Genomic DNA, 15,643 nt, shown 5'->3' on the forward strand with positions numbered 1-15,643 from the left:
ATTACAGCTAAATCTCGAACGTTATTTCAGATATATTTCTTTAAAGTTGTTAATGATGTTTGAGGGCATGTAATATCAAAATACTACATTTTTAATCGAAATGCTAATGCGTGTGGAAGATTTTGATTATTACTTTGTTTGCAAAAAATGATGTAAGAAAAATACACATATTTTGGAAATTAAGTGAATAATTTCAATGCAATTTGGTACACGCGTTCATTTGTAAATTGTAAGTTAGCTGTCAATGTTTCAGAAAAATCGGTTCAGAAATATGGTATTTTGAAAACTCAGTACCAATGTTTCTGCACTTCCAATGTTTTTTACAATTATAAAATTATGTATGGAAACTCAATGTAAAGCTATGATGCCTTAACCGTTCTCAAGTTCACCACCTCCAGCTCCATTTTCGAACTAGCGCCCTTGTTGTTCACAGCTGAACTGACAATGGCCGGCTTGTGTAAGAGTTGTGTATCAACTTTATTGTCCTTCAGTGAACATAATTATCATGAACTTGTTTTGTGTTGGTGGCTAAGCTTATAATGTCTGAAATGTGTATGGACAACGATCGAGGAAAACACTGGAAGTGACATTGCGTGCCACCCGGGACCCACCAACTGTGGTGACTACTTAGGAGCAAGTGGGGTGTATACCAATGAGGTACTGTACTATTCTCAAAATCCGTGTTGAAATATACAAAATAATATTGTAATTAGGCATCTATTAATTAATGCATTTTCTTCTTTCCAATGTATATGTTGCGTTACCCTCTTAGTTAATATACCTGTGTATAAGAGTATTTCTTGACACGTTAGAGAAACCACTTCATCTGGCTTCGAAACATAAAATTCAAACTTCTGTACATAACGAACTCTTATATTAATTATGTGTAACTACACCCTCAAGAGGATTTCTTCTAAGATTTTTAGGTACAAGAAATATAAGTGACGTCTGTTTGAAGCAGAGAGAAATACTGTTAAGAGTAAGATGTAAACTTATTGGCAATTGAACAAGCAGCGAAGTGAAAATCTTGTGTGCTTATTAGTGTTGCTCTTCGGCGATGTGGACAAAGGTTCAAACATTCTGTTACATTTCAATTATTATTGTAAGATAAAAAGTCAAATTTAAACTTATCTATGTGAGTGAATGAATTCTCTCTTTTCCTTGAGAAGTTCGTGTGTGAGTTAAAATGCCAGTGTAAATATTTGATTTTGTTTACTATGTTACTGTTCTCTTGTATACATCCCCGTAGTTAAAAGTTGACATGAATACGGCACATTTTATACTTATATCAATGCACAAATACAGTACTATGATTTTATTTACCTAAATATACCTATAAAAAGTTGAATTAACACTATCCCGAGCCTCAAATTGAATTACAATTAAAATATGATGATTATTTACAGTGTTATTTTATAAAATACAGCCAATAATTTCATTTTATGTTTTATTAAAGTGGATATAAACATATGCTCCCAATTTCAAAATATTCTCGCAGAACTGAAACAGCATAATACATCATGAATTTTCAAAAGTTTTTTGAAGAGTATGATGTAAAGCCATGTAAGCTTATTTTGTATAATTTGCAAAACTCACTAGAAATTTTTAACACAAATAAGTATGCATAGAAAGTGTCTAATTCGAAAAACTGTTTAAGATGTTATGGTACAATTAATGTAACTAAAAACCATTTAATTTGTTTTTCAACGAGCGTGAGTGTTCCTTGCTAGCCAGCTGACCCGCTATTGAGCCCAGCAGTTGGATAACGTAATTCATATTACGTTTGTAGGAAGCTTAAAAACGATACAGTACATTTGAAAATATATATTTTAAATTAAAACTCTTCATAATAACATTAAGCTTCTTTTACATAATATTATATCATAAAATTTATAAATACGATTTTTCTAAGGACCAGAAGAGCATCATCATCCTGCCACCTCTAACTAAGCTTATACTAAACAAATTATATAGAGGAGAATAAAATTGTCTATACCAGAAAAACATTTTCGACTAACATGAGTTATTAGCTAATTAGCTGCTCATAAGTTGAGCCTCAATATCCGTTAATCTCATTCCTTGAATATATTTAAATTGTCCGTTGAAATTATAGAAGCCACTCCTGCTCATTGATTAATTCGGATTAACACCGTTCTGTATATTTTTAAAGGAGCTATGTGATCCACAACACGCTTCAATTATTGAGGTATTCAAAAAAGTTTTAGTGTTCTAGTTAAGATTTAAACGTTCATGATATGTTTGTAAAAAGTTATTATAAAGCTTTTTTTAATTATTTTCACAGAATGTTAATATAAAATTTGTAGTTAAATAAAAAAGAGTGATTCCTTTTTATATTCTTAAAATTAGTGAGTGATATCTAGTCACTATAATGATGTGGTATATTTTATTAGGGATTTCCGTGTTCCTATTCTTTCTCCCCGTCACTAACCGGATACACAATAATATTACATGCCTTTACAAACCAGAATGGGACAAGATAATGATTGAAAAGCATGACTGTATTTGCTTCTTTTATTAAGGACCAAAGTATGGCATTACATAACCATCCAGATGATAGGCCTTTGAGGTGTGTACCTAATGAAACTTTCGTCTTCTCGAGATAGACCAGAACACCTGATTCCATATCCAGGCTAGAGCAGACTAAAGCACACTCAACAATTGCAAAACGTCACTTTTACTCCTCGGCGTAACAGTATCCGTAATAATCTAACATTTCAAAGAAGTAAAAGACAGGAAATCTAATAGATAACCGACACCCTCGATACAACCTGGTTTGTAGAAAATTAGTAATAAAGCATGGGGAACTCTAATAATTAAAACAAACAAAACTAAGAAGTTCATTGCCAGGAATTTTGTGAACTGATAATCATTCTGATTCTCTAACAGGGTCGCCTACTTGTTTGGTACTCTGGCTTCTGTTATTCAAATATATAATATTTTCAAATTCTCTACATGTTGTGTATTTCTCCCCGTCCCGAGAATTCTTAGTTTGTCTGACCTCGCAAGTTGGGACATCCTTCTGTATTTTTCTACGTTTAATAATGTGAACTGAAGAATTCATGTTGATGTAGGCAAAGTAAAGCAAGATAATTTCATCTAGGCCTAAAAGGGAAAGGCAACCCTATTTAAAGTGTGGCTCATCTATTTTAACAAGCAGTTACATAGAATTTATTGATCAGTTATTTGGTAATGATGAGAATTGTTTTAACTGTGAATACCACTGGAGAACCGTCCTCAAATAACACTAATTACAGGAAGAAATGTAAGAGGACGGAGCCGTCGAAGAATGAGAGAAACGGCGAAACCAAGCGAGGGACCTTCAAGAGCGTGGAAATGAAATACTAGAGAAGCCTTTTAAATTCAACACAGAGAGGTGACCAAGGGACGTCGGATAAGAAAGATGAAAGCAAGGTACTGGGCACAAACAGATGGAAGCAATGTCAGACTTAGGTAAGGTTCCAGTGGTGATCTACCCGCTTATCAGAGAAGAATCATTTCCGTCAACTCTTACGACAGGCAGGAAGCTTCTTGCTTCGTGGCTATATTCTGCCACCTTGCACACAGGGAGGGATCAGTATCCACGTAGCAAAAGTATCTTCTTCTTCATCATCATCTTTTCCTAGCCTATTCCCAATTGCTTGTTGTCAACACTACACGTGGATTCAGCTCAGATTTACGGCCATAGGCTCCTTCAGACACGAAAACCATGTGAAATGTGTTGAGTGTTTATGAAGAAATATGTATTGAGACAAAGGTGAGGATGGTGATAATTGTTTTAAGAGGAAGTAGAACTGGGCAACTATCTTCTATTAACACTAATCAGAGGTACCACTTCGTAAATTGAAGGTATCGGAAACAGAAAGGGCAGGCACTCGAAGGGCCACGTAAACCTATTATCGTCGCTGTATGAAGGGAGCAAGAGTTGGCGAAGAGAGATCGGATAGGATGTATGGAAGCAAGGAGCCCGGTACAAATACAGTAAGGGGAATAAATTCCAGACTCATCGTGACCACCAACTCACGCTCCCAAGTTGAGAGCCATTACGACAGGCAGGGGACACTCTGGATATTATTCTACCGCCCGTAGCTACAGGGGAACGAAGAAAGAGTAATTCCGGTAATGTTTAGTTGATGAAAGTAGTAGGAGAAAATATATTCAAACAATGGCTGTTATGTCAGCATTTTCCCAAGATATTGGAGGGAAATTTGAATTTTTGCTGAAAACCATTACTTTTGTGCAGGCAATGTCATTGACCCCTAGACAATAATATCATCATGACGTCAAACCTTACTACGTGGGCCGGCCTAACCTCATGTAGGTGAGGTTACGACGTCATGATGATGCCTCAACCTAACCTTAGAATCACGGACGCTAACCTTGCATGCGCCACCTTGCGGCGGTGGGCAGCGAACTAACTGATAGCGCGCGATCTGTTAGCCATCTTAGCAACTAAGCGTAAATCACGAACTATCTGCTAGGCAGCGCAACTATTTTTTTCTCTTAGCCGGGAGAGCGCTCTGTCATCTCTCCACGTACGCACGTCCCCCTGTACAGTGCGTTCCCCTTCCTCTACGAGCATGCTTTATAAGCGAGCAAGAACACTGAATAGCGCCACTCTTCTGCCTGCCAAGGTTTTCCTGGCTTTTTCCAAGGAACCCGGCAATATTTTTGGTAGGGGGCCGGGAGGTGACTCCGAGGCGGGAGGAGATGACCTTCTCCACCCCTTCTAAAAATAACCTCGATCGCTAATCTCACGCAATGTGTTTAGGTTAGGTTCCGTGGTTGCAGGGTTAGGTTAAGACATCATCATGACATCTTAATCTCACCTACGTGAGGTCAGGCCAGCTCACGTAGGTAATGGTTTAGGTTCTGGTGACGTCATTGACTGGGGGTCAATGACCTTGCCTGCACAAAAAATGGGTGATTCATCAAAAATTGAAATTTCCCGCCAAAAACGTGGGAAAATTTTGACTAGCACCCATTGTTTCAGAACATACTTAACACTACTACTGACGAAATACATTTAAGAAATGATCATAGTGTACATATGAATAACTTCCTGACATTCATACATCTCTCTTTATCTTGTTCTGGTCCGCTTTCTCTACACATTCTTCATCATGTCACCCTCGTAAATAGCAGACGTTCGAGCCTGTGTTACGCAGGGGTGCAACTGTACTGTTTGCCTACTCTGTAGCTATTGCCCAGCCTTGTTTTATGTTACTACCTGATTATTTTAGCACTTAACATAACTATGCTAAGTGGTAATTGTCATTACTTGAATCCTGTTAAATAAAGAGTAAAGGCGTTGTATTATTATGTGAAACTTCCCACATCTTCCAGATTCCAGTTTTTTGTTCTTGAAGGAGTTGTTTACTGTGAATTTTCTTATTTAGAATATACGGCTGAATGACTGAGATGTGTAAATATTATGATGATGTCTTGTGACTTAAATATATTGAAATTATGAATTATTACATTGATTAACAGTATAAAACACTTTGAATTGTGAAGGACTGAATGTACTGTGTGTGAGATAAGGACAACATTGAGGATGAAGAATGGTAATAATGTCAATTGTAAGTATGTAGTGTATATTGAAATATACTTATTCTTTTGTTTATATTAAGGTTGTTGTTCTTCAATTAAAATGGTAACCCATTAACTATCCTTAGGAACCTTCCCTGCAGGCTTGTGAAAACTAAACTGGCATGTCAAATATCTTCGAACAGTATGTATGTTAGCGTTAAGTCGCGCCATTACCCCACGATATTTTTTAACCGCCCAAATTTGTTTTAATTGTGAGACAGCTCAAAGAAAAGTGATGTGTGTTATCAAAGTTCGAACGGGGAAAGATTGTGAATGCTAAACGAAAGGATCTTCAGGGACGATAATGAAGTCCCAGAGTTAAAATATTGTTTTGGTTACCGTAGCATTATATAGTGCATATTGAAAGATAATTATTTCATGCTACGATATTATAACTGTTAGTTAGCTCCCTCTGTGTATCAGTGATAGAGTGTCGGCCTCCGGATCCAAAGATAGCAGGTATGTGAAAGATCTCTGTTGACACACTTGGTGTTTACCCGACTAAGTTCATTAATAGTCAGCCACAAACGCCGTCCAAGTGATGCTCGGTTTACTCTGACATCTAGTGGACCTAGAGTAAAAGTAATGACGAAGTATAACGAGAAGACAGCCAGATGGCGTCGAATGAAGTGTTCGCCCATGGGAGCTAAGACCATTCGATTGTTTTTATTATTCTCATATCCAGAAGGAGAGCTTTAGGTATAGCAGTCAATGTTGCTGCTTTGTTAGCACCACCCGATGATTACGTGTAGGGTACTTCAAGGTTAAACCTATGGACGTAAAGCTAATGGTAAGAGACCGATCCAAACATGGTGCAATATGTAGTTTTCATCAAACTCAGACAAAGTAGGCTTAATCCTGGATCCAGTTAACAATTTTCCTGGTTTCAACATACCCAGAATAAATTGGGTATCATTAATTCGGATAAGAACCCAACATGGCACATGTCAGTACTGGAAGCATAAGTGGAAGGTAACTGAGGACCCTTACTGTGACTGAGCTGACGTACCCAATCCTCACCAACATATCGCTATGAATTGTCCACTTCGGAAGTTCGACGGAGCAATGCAGGACAGCCATGAGTCCAGCGATGAAGCTGTAAAATGGGTAAGCATGTTCGACATTCAACTCTGACACTACTCAGTCAAGTGATGTGAGTCTCACTCTGTGTGTTTCAAGACAACTCGAATATGTATATAGTTGTAAATAATTGTTCATCATTGTTTGTAAACTTGTATCCTTCTGCCATATTAAATTCATAATTTTATTATAGTTGTTAGTACAGTAAATTGAAGAGAATTTCCTTGATATTGAGAGGTAGAATATTTATGAACTGTTTACGAAGAGTTCCTTCATTTAGATCAGCATTAGAAGGCTCACCATTATCATTAGTGGCTGATCCACGTATATGCAAAGTCGACTGTGTCCATTTCATTCGGTCGTGGACAATGTCTGGATGCGGACTATTTTAATGTGACTATGTAGTGTACAAGAACATCGTTACTTAGTGACTTATGTCTATATCCAGCCACTCTCGAGCAAAACGTAATAGCCCGTATTTTCCAAATCGAGTGAATGCTTTTATGTTGGTTTAAAGCTAAGAAAACCGAGCTAAGAGTTAATTTGCAATCATCAACAACAATATCTTTACCAGATAAAGGTTGGCCAGTAAAGTAGGAAATCTAAGATAATAGTATTTCAAAATGGCAGCTCGTAGACGACTGGAATGTCTGTCTGTGTCTGTTAGGTCATCAGCCCAGAGGCTGGTTGGATCCTCAAATAGCACCACCAAAGGTTATGTGGTTATAAGGAAACCCCAAAAACCAATGGCAGCACCAAAATGAGGCGTACTTGGCAAGATGAGGCGTGAGGTAGTTTGCCATTGCTTTCCTCACTGGGTCAGAAAGTACTATTGCAGCACGACTGACCCTATGAGCATCACCTTTCATAACACTCAGATGCACTAGTCATGCTCTGAATGTCATTACTCAGCACTACCCATACCCCAGCAACTTCCATATTGTCACAGCCATGGATGTTGACTGGGACTTCGGTGGAAGCTACACTTTGCTCTGGCCTGTGCCAAGAGATGGATGCAAAAGTACTGTATCCATCAAGAAATGACAACAGGCAGACGACTGGAATATTTAACTGAAATCATATCGACAAGGAGGATCACAAAGATTATACAATAAAACATCCTGGATGGATGACAGGAAGCGCTACATACTTGTAGGACTACTGTGACGATGATTTGGAACACATTTTAGGTTATCTAAAGCTTCGACACTGTCAGTTGTGTCCATGATCGAACATAACCTGGAAAATCCAGCACATAGGTAGGCCTGAATGAATTCTCAAATATAGCTTATATCTTTTTCACCCCCCCCCCCCCTTTAGAGATGGAATCACATAACATTTGAGCATATTAAACAAGCTGATAATGTAATAATCCAAAATAACAAACCTGAAGGAACATACGTCAGCCGATGATACACAATGAAAAACAGTTCAAATTTCAACAACATACACATGGCTACACATTAAGATACGCAGGATTACCAACATGGCAAGTAGAGAAAGGATATGAGAAGCTGGCCGGAAAACCCTACAGAGGACGTGATCTTAAGCAACGTTGTAGGGAAAACGACGTGAGAGCATTTACCCTTCATTCAATTTTAATAATTAAGAAAATCTAACAAATTAATAATACAGCAATGAAAAGGATAACCTTAACCAAGAAACAAGATGAAACGAAACGCGAGATCTCTGTCCATGGTTCTTCAGAAAATCAAAATTGCGATAAAATGTTTTAACTTCTTTTACGGAAGGTGAACATAGCTATTACAATGAAATTCACAAAGGACATTTAACAGGGAATATGAACATGACTACAACCTTCTTACAAGGCGAATAGAAAAGAGTTTACAAATTATTACCAATAGTTTACAAAGTAAAAACAACTGAATTTGAAATTTAACGCAGAGGCCTTTAGAGTTGCCGTCCTCTCCTAAAACACAGCAGCGAGGGACGCATCCCTCCACAGGCTTGATCTAAATTGACACAGCACTACGGGAGGCAACCCGAATGGAAAAATTAAATTTTACATTACACAAAAGGTTAATAAAAAGGACTTGCCTCCAAAACAAAGGATATGCCTAGATCACGAACTAAGGCATTACAAAACAAAACGGCGAAAACCAGGTTCTAAGGTAAACTCCGAAACAAATGAATTTAGACATTAATTTAACATTTAAGAAAAGAAAACATGTTTACCCTGAGGTGACCGGAGCCGCTGAGTGGACCACCAAGAAGGTGCGTCCGACCGTGAAGACGTACGAAAACCGAAAAAGACGTGGACCAGAGCTCTGCAACTACCGGGTAGCCAAAGGCCGGAAATTGAGAAACATTCAAACAGCCAATCATGGAAGCTACCTACGATTCGACTCGAAGTTTTCACTAATAAAAATTAACGTTACTCCCACCAGTGAGAATACCTTACCTAATATGGTTATGTGGGAAACACATTCAAGAGGTTTCGATTGCGAAACTCAGCGATTTCGTGATCGAAGCCTCCACGTGGCAAATACAGGGTCATACAAAAGATGGGTTACAACAAGCACACCACTGGAGATCTCACATAACAAAATACAATTTCTGTCAACACACATATTGATTAAACAATTATCATTAACAGTCCGTCTTGTGAGTCCTGGAAACTCATATTATTATTTTTAATTCACAAAAATAATTTACAACAAATAAAACAAATATTTCTTCGCAAATGTCTTAATTCTTGAGATGATGATTTTACTAAATATTTATATAACAAAACAAAAACAAATATTTAATTGAATTCTTCGAAAATATCTGAGAGTTCCTTAGTTTCATTTCTTGACGATTTCACAAAAAATATTTCTAGCATAATGACAAGAATTAAATGATTCGATCCACGTTATAAATTTCTTATCACTGGCGACAATCTTGTTTGATACGCGATTGAATTAATTTTTAATGAACTGATGAATATTTCCTTATTTTTGGATGACATATACAATGTGTAGACTATAACTTGTTTTCTTATTCTCTATGATGTTAATGCTTTCTGCCACCAAATTCAATAACAGTTCCTTCTCTTGGAACGTCATATTAAGCTTCTTTGTTTATCGTCAACAGCTGACGAAATTTATGATAAATTATTTGCAAATCCCGAATGAAATAAAAAAAAATACATTCCAATAGTGGCGGCAGCACGTAGATTTTTTATTTTTTTTATTTTAAGAATCAGTATGAAAATTTTAAGGTTCGAATTCAGACTGAAACGAAAACTTAGTTTTGGTAGACCAAGATAATAATTCCGTGGTGAGTTCTCCGAGATAATGACGTTATCCGAGGTTTGGACATGTGAGACAACAGCAAACTGACGTTGATGAATACAAGCCTAAATCGTTACCTTATGCGCACCTTAGAAATGACATTCCATCTAGTGACTTGGGCTAACCATCCGGGACGTTGGCTTTCTATTGTACAGGGCGTTACAAAATGCATATCGGAGTTTTAAGGCGGCATGGTCTAATTCTTAAAGTGCTGGATGTAATTCCCCACTTGGAAATTGCAAACCTAATTTCCAACATGCTCTGTGAGAGAGAATTTGTAGAATTCCTAGGTGATTCTAAAAGTCGCAAAAGATAATTAAATAACGGTTTGCCACAAGGATCAGTATTGGCCCCAGTTCTCTTCAACCTCTATAGCCATGACTTACCATCAACTACAGCTACTAAGTTCATCTATGAAGATGACATTGCACTGGTAGTTCAGAGCAGAAATTTTCAGGATGGAGAAGGTATTCTTTCAGCAGATTTGGTCAAAATGGCAACACTATTCAAGTCTTGTATTTGATTCCATGTGCTTCTAAGACCGAGGTTTCATATTTCCATCTCAGCAACCAACTCGTAAATTACGAGCTATCTGTTTTATTCCTTGTTGGAAAACTAAAGTACAACCTATTCCCATAATATCTAGGATTCACACTGGACAGAACTCTGAGCTACAAAGAGCATCTCACTAAGCTCTCTCCCAAAGTTGCTAGGAGGAATAACATCCTGCACAAGCTTTGTGGCAGTTCATAGGGAGCCTCGGTTGACTGCTTACGATGAACGCGTATCAGTCTTGTCTACTCTGCAGCGGAATACTGTGCCCCGGTACGGCTGGAAAGTGCTCGTGTGCATTAAGTGGATACTAAGCTGAATGATACCATGTGCTGTATAACTGGTACTGTAAAGTCAACACCTCGCCACTGGTTACCAGTACTTAGTCTTATCCCACCCGAGGAGGCAGGAAGCTCTGCTGACAGAAACATAGAATATCTGGTCATCTACCTAATTACCAGTTCACCAGGAATTTTGTTACCCATCGCCACGACGACTTCGATCTAGGAGACCAGCAAGTGTACTGGCCGCCCGACTCTTGAGGGATAATTTTAATCTAAACCAGAGCTGGCGGAATGAGTGGTCACATTCAACATCTGTAACTAATGCTCATGAGCTAAATCCAACTCAGGAAATGAAGGGAATCGACCTCCCAAGAAAACTATGGTGTCGCCTCAACAGACTGAGAACTGGGCATGGATGCTTCCACTTCTTACGCCATAGGTGGGGTTGGATGGATTCTCCAATGTGTGAATGCAGTGAAGAGGAGCAGACCATGGGCCATGTCATCTTGCGCTGCCCTCTTCATGCCTACTCCGGAAGCCCCAGCGACCTGTTTCTTTCAGGAAGTGCAGTAGTGTGGCTGAAACACTTGGACCTGGACTTTGTAGTTTGTTTGTAGTTATAATCACCATACGGTTAAATAAAAAAAGGTTCTGTAGTACTTATTACTTTGTACATACAATTATAAATACCGATTCCGATAGCTGCAGTAGCTTAAGTGCGGCCAGTGTCCAGTATTCGGGAGATAGTGGGTTCGAACCCCACTGTCGGCAGACCTGAAGATGGTTTTCCATTTTCGCAGCAGGCAAATTAAAGCCACGGTGGCTTCCTTCCCACTCCTAGCCCTTTTCTGCCCCATCGTCACCATAAGACCCCTCTGTGTCGGTGCGACGTAAAAGCAACTTGTAAATAACAACGATACATAATGAGCAACTCCAACAGTTTGTTCTACAAGTTTTCGTTCCTGTGCGCATGCACGGGTTGCTCTGTCTTCCATTAGAAAGTGTCCAACAGCTAGTAGCGCTAGTAGCATACATGGCGACTAGGGAACAGGGAGCTTTTTGTGTTTTACAGTTTGTAAGGACCGAATCTGTAGGTACAGTGCAACGTGCGTTCGGTAGTAAGTTAATCCTAATCCTCCAAGTGATAACATCCGTGGATGGTATCGTATGTGTAAAGACACCGGCTGTCTTTGCAAAGGGACGACTAACAAAGGAAGCGCGTGTTGAACGAGTGAGCGTCCTTCACGCGTAGTTCGGAGGACTAGTCGTGAATTAGCAGTTCCGGAGACGTCAATGTGGACAGTTTTAAGGAGGCGCTTAAAACTACGTCCTTATCGTAGGTACAAGCACTTAGGCGTACAGACTACGTGCCAGCTTTGCAAAGGATATGATGAAGATTTTCTGGGTTGAGTCATGTTCAGTGATGACACGACATTTCACCTAAGCAGACATGTGAACACTCATAATGTGCGCGTCTGGCGGTCAGCAAATCCCCATGAGATAGTACAGTTGCAAGTTGCAACGTGACTCTCCTAAATTGAATGCTTTATTCTGCATATCACGGCGGAAAATTTATTGGCCTTTCCTTTACGCTGAAGCAACTGTAACTGGTGTTTCTTATCTTTACGTGCCTGAGCAATGGCTCTTTCTTCAATTACAAGAAGTGGAACCAGAGAACTTTATTTGGCAGCAAGATGGTGCACCGCCTCATTGGCATAACTCAGTACGCGACTGTTTAAACCGCGTTGTACCCGACCGCTGGATTGGCCGAAAGGCGCTAAACTTGTTTCGCATGGCTTCCACATTCACCCGATCTGACACCATGCTATTTTTACCTATGGGGATACGTCAAGGATCGTGTGTTTGTACCTCTGCTGCCAGCTGACCTAACCGATTTAGGAAACAGGATTGAGGCAGCTGTTGCAACCATTGCCCCAGACACACTGAGGAACATGTTGGGCGAACTCATGTATGGACCCAATATGTGCCGAGTGAAGAACTGCATGAGTTGCTGTTTGACTTGATGTACGAGTATCATTTACAAATGTAAGTTCAGTGTAATAAACACTACAGAGCCTTCAAACCACGATATTCATTTTGAAACACCCTGTAGTTCGCCAACCACCAAGCTGTACAGAGCGCACGATGGTGGGATAGATATCATTATAATTTCAGTAGTCTTTTAACTGTTGATCGCAGGTAAATCCTGTCGTCATTAACGAAATGAATCACGTGATATAGGACAGAACGAAGGGAGAGGGTGAAATCCGGTGCCAGCATATAACCTACTTCTGTCCAATAACACCAAGGGGTCTGCTCAAGAATTAACATCACCGTCGGACGGACGTTTCTCCCTCAACGGTCTCATATGCTTTCGCTCCATATGAGCACTGCGGAGAGTTTTCTAATTTAAGCCAGGCATGTATCTCGCAATCCAGTAATTAGAAATTCTATACAACTATATTGGTTTGCCCTGCCGGCCAGCATTCTGGTTGTGAAAATGTTTTCGTCTAGCGGGACTCGAACCACCTAACCACGATATAGACTTGGCGTGTTAACGATCATGGCCTATGGGTAGGTATATTCTTTTTTCAGTGAAATTTATTGTGCGCTATTCGGTGTCATTAGAGTTCTAGCCCTTCAGACAAACAACTCAATGTTGAAAACATCCTAGGGATATGAGCTAAAAATTTTAGGTAAATAAAATATAATAAAGTATGATAATGTTTTATTTATTTATTCCTAAAAATTGCAATACTTTTCTTAATCATCGTTATCCTGTCGATTAGATTAGCACTTCTTCTTTTTTTACCACTACGAGCTCTAATGTAAGTCAATGAGAATTTCACTTAAGCCCTTATAACTACGTTCAATGTGGACATTTTTCAAAAATCAAAAAGAGCCTGAGGGTATCTAAGGAAGGAACACATTACGAAAATAATTAAGTAAATACGTTAATTTGTCTATAGTTCAATTATTATGAGTTTCGACTTGACGTTTGAGCACTGCCTTTTGGCGGACGCCAAGTGAATTAATTATCAGCCAATCGCTCAGATAGAGCGCGTTAGACTCCAGTTCCGATTACCAGTGTTGTCGAGCTCTTGTTTACTGTAACCACGTGCTATCAGCTGTGTGTTGTACTGTGCTCCGTTCTTTTCGCGGTATTTGTGTGTCCTTGCCGCTAGGTTGTTCATTTCTATTTCGTGGTGTAGAGTTTTATGAATTTATTGTTTAGTATTTGTTAATAGTACAACGTGTTATATTGTGGTGAATAGTGTGTAACAAGGTACAAGAGTGATCTAGTAGCTTAGTTTTAATATTTCGTTCGGTAGTTTTATAGTAGGTTAATTTTAGGCTCATGTGTGAATTTCATATTCTGTCATGTCGACGCCTACGTCTAACGATGAAGCTCCCAAGAGAAGAAAAGCTCTTCGGACGCGGCACTCCACTAAGTAGCCAGGTCCGGGAAATTGTTTGCAATGTTAGGGAGGATATCGAGGAGAAAGATAACGGCCTGTTGCCTGTTGCGAAAGCAGTTCAGAGAACAGTTGATGCGACCGAACTTAACAGGAGCACAGTTATAAGAATAGGGAAGGAGAAGTACTTTGCCGAGGAGCAGACGGCGGGGCCGTCCAAACTTGAAACTCCAGGGAGGAAGAGGAATTCGGCCTAAATCAGTAACGGAATTAGACTCTCTTCAACAAGATGCGATTCGTAGGCATATTTAAGCCTATTACCGTAGGAAAGACTATCCTACTCTTCATAAATTGCGCCGTTCTCTTGAAAACAGTGACCTTTTTAGTGGGAGCAAATCTTCGTTTAGAAAAGTGGTTAAAAATCTGGGTTTTAGGTTCAAGAAGTTCAACGGTCGAAGAGTGCTGATGGAGAGAAGCAATATCTTGATGTGGCGGTGGAGATTTCTGAGAGAGATTATTGACGAGAATCTTGATTCTATTGTATGGTTGGACGAAACTTGGGGTAATGCTTCTCATTCCCAGAGCAAAGGCTGGACAGATGATTCAGAAGAAGGCACTATGCCAGTACCTGTTTGGAAGGGGGGCAGAGTCATAGTGATTCACGCCGGTACTTCGCAAGGTTGTGTGCCAAATTGCTTGTATATGTGTTCCGATCTAAGAAAAGCGGAGGTTAACCAAGAGGAAATGAATAGTTGCACATTCCAGAAATAGTGTGAGGAAACCCTGCTGAGCAACTTGCTTGAAAAGAGCATTAAAATCATGGACAATGCCCCCTACCGCTCCGTCATTTTTGACAAAGCACCAAGAATGGCAGCTAGAAAGAATGAGTTGATTAAGTGGTTGAAGGAACACAATATTTCGGTTCGCGATGACATGAGGAAGGGGGATCTCATGCACCTTGTGAAACAAAACAAGCCCCTGTGCCCAGTTTATGTGGTGGATGAAATAGCCAGGAGGCATGGGCAAAAAGTAGTTAGCCTTCCACCATACCATTGCCATTTTAATGCCATAGAACTTATTTGGGCCCAAGTGAAGGATTATGTAGCTGAGAATAATCGACCCTTCACTATTTCGGAAGTTGAAGGACATTTTTTCGAAGCCGTAGTCCGTATAAGTGCGGAGGACTGGAGCGATCGACCCTTCACAATTTCGGAAGTTGAAGGACATTTTTTCGAAGCCGTAGTCCGTATAAGTGCGGAGGACTGGAGCAACGTTGTGAAACACACGAAATCCGAGATGATTCAAGCTTGGGAGAAGGAAAGTCTCACAGGCGATTATGTTGAAGACTTTATTGTCTCTTTAGGGTCAGGCGAGGGTGAAACCTCAACAGACGATGGCAAAGCCG

The sequence above is a fragment of the Anabrus simplex genome, chromosome 9 (genome assembly GCF_040414725.1).
Source record: "Anabrus simplex isolate iqAnaSimp1 chromosome 9, ASM4041472v1, whole genome shotgun sequence".
NCBI classification, from domain to species: Eukaryota; Metazoa; Arthropoda; class Insecta; order Orthoptera; family Tettigoniidae; genus Anabrus; species Anabrus simplex.